Source organism: Etheostoma spectabile, chromosome 7, assembly GCF_008692095.1.
Source record: "Etheostoma spectabile isolate EspeVRDwgs_2016 chromosome 7, UIUC_Espe_1.0, whole genome shotgun sequence".
Lineage (NCBI taxonomy): Eukaryota > Metazoa > Chordata > Actinopteri > Perciformes > Percidae > Etheostoma > Etheostoma spectabile.
This window is the reverse complement of record NC_045739.1, coordinates 25,176,735-25,187,771: the sequence shown is the minus strand read 5'-3', so window position 1 is coordinate 25,187,771 and position 11,037 is coordinate 25,176,735.

Genomic DNA, 11,037 nt, shown 5'->3' with positions numbered 1-11,037 from the left:
CAGTCTGGGATTATACATAACATCCATTCCTTTAACTTTAGTCTCAATAATTCCTAATTTCTGCTTTTCTAACTCAAACATCAGGTATAATTTCCTAAAAATGAGGTTTATTGAGCATAAATTCCGAAAAAAACTGAAACTAAAGTTAATAAGTTAGTGTCACGTAGTGATGAAAACGTCAAAAAAAGTGACAAACATTGGAAAAAAGCATCAAAAGGGTTGAAAAAAAGGGACAAAAACGTGAGAAAAAGTCATAAACATTGGGGGGAAAAAGCGTCAACAACACAAGGGTTAAAAAAACAACAAATTGTTGTGTTATTTGAAGCTTCTTCGCCAGCTCACGTCTTTTCTCGAGTATTTTGTCACCAAACCTGCGACGATTTCTCCAGCGCTCAGAGCTAGATGATGATTATTATGTTTAGTGTGTGTGTGTGTGTGTGTGTGTGTGTGTGTGTGTGTGTGTGTGTGTGTGTGTGATCTCAGACTTCCACATGCACTGATCTCCAGTGAGATAAGTATTTATTTTGTTTAAATAAAAAAAGAAAAAAGAAAGACTTTATAACTGGAGCTGAAGATCATCGCCGGTCTGCAGGTCACACATTCAAAATCTCATCCGCTGTCTCCAAATCTCATCCGCTTTCTACACATATTTCGAATACATTTTAAAAAATTAAAAAAATCTTAAAAACAAGGTGTCTTTCTAAACATATTTATGTGTTCGGTGTGAGAAAACACAGCACAGAATGTATTAAAAACACAAAGATACGTCGACACAAGCAGCCGTAACGAAACCTGCCCTCACTGTAAATAATCGAGCTACGTTAAAATATCTTCGTGACATTTTTTGGAAATGTACTTGGGTTGTTTTGTTTTTTCTCGTCATGATTTTATTTGTTAAAAAAAAAGCTTTGTTTTTGTTCTGTTTGTCTTGTTATTGTTTACAGAAACTGTCTCAGCTCTATGATATTCCTGTAAAAAAAAAAAAAAAGAAATCTTAAAGTGAATGTCCCCCAGGGTGAAATGTCTGTCCAGTTTGACGTCCATGTAAAGCCATAAAAGTTGTGGAAATATTTCTTAAATCTGCCCCAGTTTGTTGTGTTTTGGGTTATTTTGTATTCTGACGCAGAGGCTTCTGTTTCATTGGTTTACAAGAAGAGACCGTCCAATCAGAGGCTGAGTATCTTCAAACCACCCAATCACGGGAAGAAGCGAGTGTTTTATTTGAAACTGTTGGCTCTGTGTGTGTGTGTGTGTGTGTGTGTGAGTGTGTGTGTGTGTGTGTGTGTGTGTGTGTGTGTGTGTAGGAGACTAGGGCGTGGCAGGTGAGGAAAGACAGAAAAAGCCCTCGGCTTTAGATTACTGACAACCACAAACCACACACACATGTGCACACACACACAGATGCACACACACACACACACACACACACACACACACACACACACACACACACACACACACACACACACACACACACACACACACACACACACACACACACACACACACACACACACACACACACACACACACACACACACACACACACACACACAGTGAAAACCATCCGTCTCAACAAGTCATATCATCTCCGTTGCAGCTTGCAGGATTTTTTTTTCTTCAAGCATGTTGATTGACAGATCTTTTAGTCCAGTTATTAGGACAGAAACTGAACTAAATCTAGGATATTTGTCCTTTCTGATGCAGATTTATACTTTAGCCAATTTCCGTGTTCTTATAGGACCCCCGAAAAGCCCGTTTGAAGAAGTGAGGGCCAGATAAAACATCCTCCCTTTCTAAAAAAAAAATATCCTCTCAAGGTCTCAGACTTCAATCGGACCTCACAAAGACAGAAGTACAACACACAGAACACACTGTGTCCTCTTGGTACGCTCCTTTCCTGTGGGTCAGGTTAACCTCCGGATAATCCCTTTCCTACCACTCACCCCCGAGATAAACAGAGCACACACACACACACACACACACACACACACACCATCAGTGTCAAGGAAACATAGGCTTTCATCTATGTTGTCAGAAACACACAGAAGACGGTTAACACAATCTTTTTTTTTTTTCTTAAATGAAATTTAAATGATTTCGTGCCACATACTTTATATTGTTGCTGTTATTTAACATCTGTTTTATTCGAGTAGATGCTGTTGTTTGATCATCACGCCTCTTAATTAAATGAAAAGACTTGTTGAAACAGAATCAGATTTTCAGACCGACCACTTCCGATTTAAAATCCTAAAATGTCTCAACGTCAAAGTCAGCAAAAACTCCTCGTCACTCGCCCACAGGAACGCTGACAACATGAAACATGAGACGGTGCATCGTCCAGACCTTAGACTCGTCCGACCAACATATTATACACAGTTATGAATATACACAAACACACACACACACAAATATATGCTGAACTCTATATTTAAAGGTGTTTTATCTTGTTTTGGCAACCCACTCTGTATTAAATATCAGCACTGGGAACTGAAATGAACACACAGACGTCCAAACTTGCAAATGTCTCGCTGAAACGTGACCTTAGACCTGCTGCCATTTGTAAAATGTTGTAAATCCACCTGCTGAACATGTGGCTCGATGGAGTCTGTTGGCTTTATTCTACTGTTGTTTTTCTTTGAAAAGCCTGGGAGCTGCAGATTAAATAAGATACAACACAATAGAGTTTCTTTACACCTGCACACACACATGCAGAGTCTGTAAATAGGCTCTCATGTGACTCTGATACTCTGAAAAGTCCATTATGTAACAAGAGTGGCAGGTGTGTATCAATATTAGAGTGTTTTCAGGGTGAATTTCAGATTCTCAAAGCAGATTTTTGGGCATAGGTGTCGTCAGCTTTCAGAGAGGAACAAATTCAGTGCAGGAGGGGTGCAACTGTGACCATAGAAACCCTAACAAATGAGCCAGCATCTTCACTGGCAACAAAATAAATGATCTGTAGGCTGAAAGCAGCACTTGATTTATGAGAAACACCTTAAAATGTCCAGCGTGTCTGAGCTTTAAGATGCTATGTGGCGAGAGAATGAGTGTGTTCCTCAAAACGTTTGCTTTTAACTCTCCTTTTGCACAGTAAGCTTTTAAGCAACTTTGTGACAAAAGCGAGAAAAAATGAGAGCCCGATCAGGTGCAGGAGGAGGGTGGATGTGGGAGCTGTTAGGTAAGCCACTGCGGCTTAAAGGAAGCCTGTTTCTCCGGCCTTTGCCAAAACCAATGAGAGGCGAGATAATTGTAGGACGGACGTGGCACTCATTGAGTCAACGTCTCAGACTCTGAGGAGTCAGAGACGAAGAGATCCAAAGCTAAAAACTGCACAGCTGTCATGGACTCCAAAAAAACTCACTTAAGTTCAATACCTCCTCAAGAAACCTTAAATAATCCTTGAATAACCTGGGGAGGGAAAACAACGGAGGAAACGTCCCTCCTCTGCTATCCTGCACACGGGTACGACTGACAGGGCTGAACATGCCTGCAGCGTTTAGTCAGGAATGTGTGTTTTACTTTGAGTCAACACCAAGCCATGCAGGAAGGGAGGGGCGGAGTTAAACCGACAACCAGATAAAGGCGCAACACCACCCGTCCCCACTTTCTCACTCCAACGCTTGAGGTCGACTGTTGTGTTGTCAGGTAAAATACCAACAACTATTGGGTGGATTGACAAGAAATGTGGTTCCCACGTTGATGTTCCCCGCAGGATGCACTGTTAACACTTTGGTGACCCTCGTACTCGTTTTTCAACAACTTTCGTCATGAAATATTAGTTTTATTTAAAAAAAGTCATGAACATGTTGTCATAAAAGTATTCAAAAAGTGGTAATATAGTATTAATAAATTACATAACATAACAAGTTGTAAAAAGAACATTAAAAATTATTAAAAAAAAGTCACAGCATAGTATGTCAAAAAAGTCAAAGTATATTACATTATTCATAGTATAGTATCATGCTCAGGGACACTTTGATACATGGGCTGTGATTGAACTACCAACCTTGCATTAGTTTTATTTTAAAAAGTCATGATCATATTGTCATAAAAGTATTCAAAAAAGTCATAATATAGTATGTCATAACAAGTTGTAAAAAAACATAAACAATTATGAAAAAGTCACAGCATCATGAAGACATAGCATAGTATGTCAAAAAAAGTTAAAATGTATTACATTATACATAGTGTATTATTATTATTTAATTAAACATGGTACCAGGTATGTGTAGTAACGGTCATGGTATAGTATATCATGAAAAAGTCAAAGTATATTATGTTAATAAAAAGTCTTAATATAGCAGTATAGTATAATATAGTATAGTACTGTATAGTATAGAATGGTATGGTACAAAAAAATAATTGTTTAGTAAATTGAACAAAGTCATGGTATAACAGGTTATAAAAAGTCATAGTATAGGTTAAAAAAGTACAAAAAAATCAGTATATAGTATTTTGACAAAAGTAACAGAATAGTATGTCAAAATAAAGTCATCAAAAATAATAGTTAAGTATGTCGAAAAATATTTGTTGTATGGTGTGTCATGAAACATAAAACATAAAAAAAGTCATAACATAGTATGTCATGAAAATGTATAAATATGTCATAGCATAGTATGTTGAAAAAAGGCCTAATGTAGTATAGTGTAGTATCTTGCTCAGGGACACTGATGGTTGAACTACCAACCTTGCAGTTAAGGGACACGGACTCTACCTCCTGGCTGTAAAGGATGTCGTGTGTTGGAGCCATGTTGATGTTGAAGAACGATTATTTGCAATCAATAAACGTATGTATGTTTTGTTTCTGCGTGTTTATTTAATGAAACATGGTACCAGGTATATGTAGTAACGGTAGCGTGTAACGTGTTTATTTAATGAAACATGGTACCAGGTATACGTAGTAACGGTAGCGTGTAACGTGTTTATTTAATGAAACATGGTACCAGGTATACGTAGTAACGGTAGCGTGTAACGTGTTTATTTAATGAAACATGGTACCAGGTATATGTAGTAACGGTAGCGTGTAACGTAGTAGTGTGCAGTACTCAAGGTATAAACTCTGCAGGGTAACCAAACTTTTGCAGACACCATTTCTTTGTTTTCTGTTGTTTTGAACGTGTAAATGTTGGAAATAAAAGCTAACGTTTTGTGACATATTGTACGAATGTCTGATCTGTCATTTGATGCCATTTTGGAGATTTTTCCATCTTTTCTTGGCTTCTTTAATACAAATCTTTACCTGGGGTGCCTTAACATTCGAACGTCACTGTATGTATATGTCTATATACACATATATCAGTATGTTTCAGTATCTTTACCACTCCCTCGTGGTGAAGCAGTTTATTAACACAGACAGTATGAATAAAGCTGGTTGATGTGTGTTTTCTGTGGAAGCAGGAAGTCTCTATTAGCCATAGACTGTTAGCGTATGACTGACCTGATGTAAACACACTCTCAGTTGAGACTAATGAGTGTGATCCTTTCAGACTGCAGGAGGAGATCAGTGTGTGTCAGAGAGCAGCTCGTGGGCCTGTAACAGCAGGTTGCACTCTACCTGTGTGTCTTTTGATTACAGGGTAGAGTAATAACTGCCTTGCCTTGTGACAGCAGAATAATACCTCACAGCTAAAACACACAACCCAGTTTCTTTCTTACAAAAAAAAGAGAGCACAGAACGGATCTGAGGCATGTACATCACTAATTGTTTCCATTTCCTTTCTCATTTTAATTGTTTCTAAATCTATTGCACTGTACTTAGTGATTTGAGTAATGTAACAGTTCACTATGAACAGCAAGAAGACAACAGTATGAAGAGTACTGAATAGTTTTAGTTTCTGGTCCCTCATCACTTGACTTGGCCACATGTAGACCGGGTTTTGGACTTGATTTAACGAGATGGTTTGCTGATTTAACTCCAGCTCTGTGTCATGGCAGTGTGGGCACATGGCAGCGTGTGCAGATGAACGGTGTTTGGCTTCCCTGCACGGCGGCAGCGTACAAAGCTCTGAGCAGCCGAGGTCTGCTGAGATCCAGAACCCGCCAAATGGGTCACTAAGGTTTGCCAGAAGTCAAACACCGTGCATCTGCACCCACCACCCACACAAAGATGACATAGAGCTGGATTTAAATCAGCAAAGTACCCCTAGATTAGCTTGACATCTTGGTAATTTTTATCACTTGTCTTGCATGCCAAAAGTTAGATGTTTGGATTGATTTCATTTTCGTGTGTGTACAGTAAATATAAAGTTACAACTAACAGCCCTTTTAGCCTAGCTTAGCATAAAGACCGGAAACAGGGGACTCTGTCCAAAGGTATCAAAATCCACCCACAAGCACCTCTTAAGCTTCCTGTTTGACATGTCATATCTTGTTTCATTTGAAAAGTGTAAAAAATAATGAGTCACACCGTCACTGTGAAGTTGCAGGGCAACCAGCGGAAACTTCAGACATAAATATACATGCACACATGCACGCACTCACGCAGTAACAGTTCTTTAACCCTTGTGTTGTCCTCGGGTCCAATTTGACCGGTTTACAAAAACTTTCTATATCAGAAAAGAGCGTTGAAAAAAACTATAGAAAGCAGGAAAAAAGCAACAAAAACATTCTCTTCTTAAACGCTGAAAAAGTGACCAAAAAATTGGAAAAAGTGACAAAAAAACATCAAGAACACTGAAAAAAGTGACAAAGAAGTTGTTAAAAAAAACTAAAACATAATTTTAAAAAAAGTCAATAAAGTGACAAAAAATAGGAATAAAAACTGACAAAAACATTGAGGAAAGTGTAGAAAAAGAACAACAAAATGTTGAAATTTCAACCCAGAAAAACACAAACGGGAAGACAACACAAGGGTTAAAGGTCAGATGTGACATATTTGGAATCTGATAAAACTTTAGCACTTCCAGAAGAGTTTAAAATAAACCTTTGCACCTTTTGCATCTCATTGCTCCTCTAAGTCTAATTAAAACAAAACACCTGTGTTGGTCTGAAGTTGTTGAAGCCGTTCAACAGAAACCCTAAACCAGAGCATGTTTTTCTCCCATCCCAGAATGCTATGCGGACTAGCCAGACCCTCCTCCATGGTGTTGTGGAGGAAAGTCTGGCCATGCTAAGCTAGTCCCAGGCTAACTAACCCCTAGGCTGTGTTTGAATGTATTAAAGTTAGTGTCATAATATCAACAACCAAGAATCACTTCAGAACTTTTTTTTTCCAGAATTAATAAATAGCTGACACACACACACACAAACACACGCACGCACACACACACACACACACACACACACACACACCACACACACACACACACACACAACACACACAACACACAGATATAAGTACATGGAAGATCAAATCAAAATCTATATCTAATCTAATCATACTATCGTGATTTTGTCATCTCGTTATTTTAAGCTTTAGACTTAATTTCACAATTTTGATTTAGTGTTCCATCAACGTGTCCTCCTCCATTTCTCTTCACATCAAGACTCACATTTCCCGGGAGCCACATGCTTCCACAGCACCGCAACATACAGAGTGACGTCAACACACACTTACTAAGGAACCGATGAAGCGTATACGCTTACTGGATGGTTGCATCATTTCCGAAAAAGGAATCAGCGTTATCGCATGTTAAATCCTCCCAGGGCGTAACACACACACACACTCATTCAGGCGTGATCATGTGCTCATGTTCACACCCTGTTTTCTGTAATCCCCCCCCCCCCCGGTTTGGTGTGTTTACACTCAGACACTAACCGTCTCCTGCAGGGATGTCTTGTCTTCTTCCTTGTTGGGGTGTGTCTGTCCGAGGTTTCCCCCCCCCCCACCACCAGGGCTTTCTGCCTAAAAGGGAGTTTTTTCGTCATCGTTGTTGCTCTTGGGTAAATTACTGGAATTGGTGGGTCTTTGTAAATTATAGAGTGGGGTCTAGAGGGTGGCAGTAGCTCAGTTCACCTTACGTGGGGAACTAGATGGTCGCAGGTTCAAGTCCCCGTACGGACCAAAGTACAGAGGGTGGACTGGTACCTGGAGAGATGCATCCTGGGCACTCTTGAGTCTCTTGATCAAGACACCTAACCCATCTCAGGGGACCAATAAAGAAGATAAATGAAAGACCTACTCTATCTGTAAAGGGCCTTGAGATGACTCTTGTTATGATTTGATACTAAAAATATACTTGTTAACAAGAAAAATGATGCACACCATCTGGGCGCCAATTCTGATTCACACACAATCACACACATACTTAAAATAACTACATAAATAAAATGCAAACCACCCAGTATTTTTTTTCATTCATCAGCCTAATAAATGTGGAATGTCTGATGTCTGAACAAATCTATTATCGTGACGATTTAAAGGGGTCCCTTCAAAACTGAATTTGTGAACACGATCAAGGAGCATTACACCAAGACGTCAGTGTCACAACGCAGCCGTCCTCCTTTCAGTATGAGCCCACAGCAGAATTGCAGAGAGTTGTTAATACAGGATGTGTATGTGTGTGTGTGTGTGTGTGTGTGTAATGCGCAGGAACGTTGCCACGCAAAGTGTAAAATTGACCAACTTGTACACTTGTATGTGACTATATAAGCACAGCTCTGGCCATGCATACCAACACAACAGAATCTAGTGGTAGAACAGCAATACTACAAATAAAAAAGCATTTAAGAGGGTCACAGCATTTATGAATTATGCAATCCACATACTGTATGTCCTGTGTCCCTGGTCACTTGTCTAGTTCTCCAGAGACAATTTGGACTCAACCTCAGGTCGCATTTCTATGATCTCTTTGTTATTATTGCTGTGAGGACAAAGACACAGTCACGTGGTTGATGAAGGGACGTGTTGTGACATCATGTGGTTAATTAGAGGTGAATGAATGCGAACGGGCTGGACGAGCATGGGCGTCAACCCTGGTCTCGTCCTCGGGTCAAAAGTGTTTTATATCAGAAATGTGACATTTCTTTCAACCAAATTGCCCAAGAATAACACGGCTGATTCCATACGTTCTTCGGGTGACATTAACGATTACTTTCATTGAACTTTTTTGTGTGTTTTATTAAATCTTATAGCATTTGAATTCTTTTTCAAAACAGTACGGGGACTAAACTTTGACATCTGCCCATGTGAGAGCCACTCAACGTCCTCTGATCTTAACTATTAGTCAAAATAATTCATAATTTCTGCCTTCTTAACTAAAAACTTACGTATAATTTAATATAAATGGAGGTTTGTTGACCATGAATTCCAAGATTAAGTGTAAAACCTGTTATTAACCCTCGTGTTGTCTTCCTGTTGAAGTGAAAATCAACACTTTTGTTGAAGCTTTTTATTGATGATTTTAACTTTCTCTTATGTTTTTGTCCCTTTTATCAACACTTCTGGCGCTTTTTTTCCAATGTTTGTCACTTTTTCTGATGTTACGTAACGCCATCTTATTACCTTTTTAATTTCACAGTTATTTGGGGAATTTATTGTCAATAAACCTCATTTATAGGAAATTATACCTAATGTTTGAGTTAGAAAAGCAGAAATTAGGAATTATTGAGACTAAAATTAAAGGAATGGATGTTGATGATAATCACAGACTGGAATATGTCAACTTTTACTCAATACTATTTCAAAAACACTTAAATTTGGTTTCAAATGCTATAAAATTGAATAAGACGCCTCAAAATTAATGAAAGTAGAGATGTGTACTTGGCAATGAGCGTTGGGTGGAATCAATCATGTTATTTGGGGGAATTAAAAAGAAGATTGATATAGGACAACATGAGGACAACATGAGGACAACATGAGGACAACATGAGGGTTAAACCAGCTCAGGTTTTTTTAAAAAAGCACCAAAAGCTGGAAAAAAAGTGACAAATAAATCAGAAAAAGTGTCAAAAACATCGGAATAGCACAAAAAAAAAAAAATCAACTTTGATCTGGAAGGACGAGTTCATGTTTAACAGGAAGACAACACGAGGGTTAAGAACAGGAGGATTTATCAAGGTTGATTCCTCTCTGATGTGCCTGTTTGATAAATACAGATCTTTTTGTCCTCAAGCACGTACAGTACTTAATGTCAGTCGTATGGCAGGATTTAGAACATCTTCTATGCACAGCTGATAACTAGAAGCCACATGAAGCGTGTGTATCTCCACAGGTCTGGATATGCGAGGCTATCACGGATGAGACTCTGTCCGTATCGCTGGTTGTCTCTCTCTCAGCCTTCAGTCAGAGATGTGGGGTTCTGCAGCTCCGTTCCAGTCCAGATAAGAGAGAAGAAGGGTGTCTGTCTGCAGGTTTTATCACTTCCGGACACCTTCTTACAGTAACAGCGTGAACATCATGTTCCCTGGGAACGCGTCACGTCGAGCGTCCGTGAGTTCCTCTGAAAACCCGTGGGAACGAGTCAGACCAGGAGATGAAATCATTTCCAGAAACCAAGCCGTGACCGGGATGAGTTCTCTGTGGTGGACTCATCACTCTGGGGTCATGTTTTCAGGTTTAAGCCTTGTGTTGTCTTCCCATTGACCTTTCAACTTTTTTGTGTTTCTTGGCATGAATTTAAAATTAAATCTATTTGGTTGTCTTTTCTCGACACTTTTGTCACTTTCCTGACATTTTTGTCACTTTTTCCCGATGTTTTTAACCATTTTTTCCTGCGTTTTTTGTCCTTTTACATTCATTTTTCCCCATTTTTTTAGCGCTTTTTTACAATTTTTTTTCCAATGCTATACAATTGATTAAAACCAAATGTAGTAAAAGTAGTTTACCGTTTATTGTGTATTTGTAATCGTTTATTTTACTTGTTATAAGTGCTATAATAATACATTTTATTTGTAATGCACTTTACAATTAAGACAAACCTCAAAGAGCCACAGCTAGGATCATAAAAACAAGATAAAAACATCAGTTTTAAATATCTGTAAATAGTGCAACGACATTGTTGTGCAAGGTTAAACTCACAGGTTCTGCTTAAAAGAAGTGGTTTTTAGTCCTTTTTTAAAGGTCTCAATAGTTTGTGGTGCCCCCAGATGGTCGGG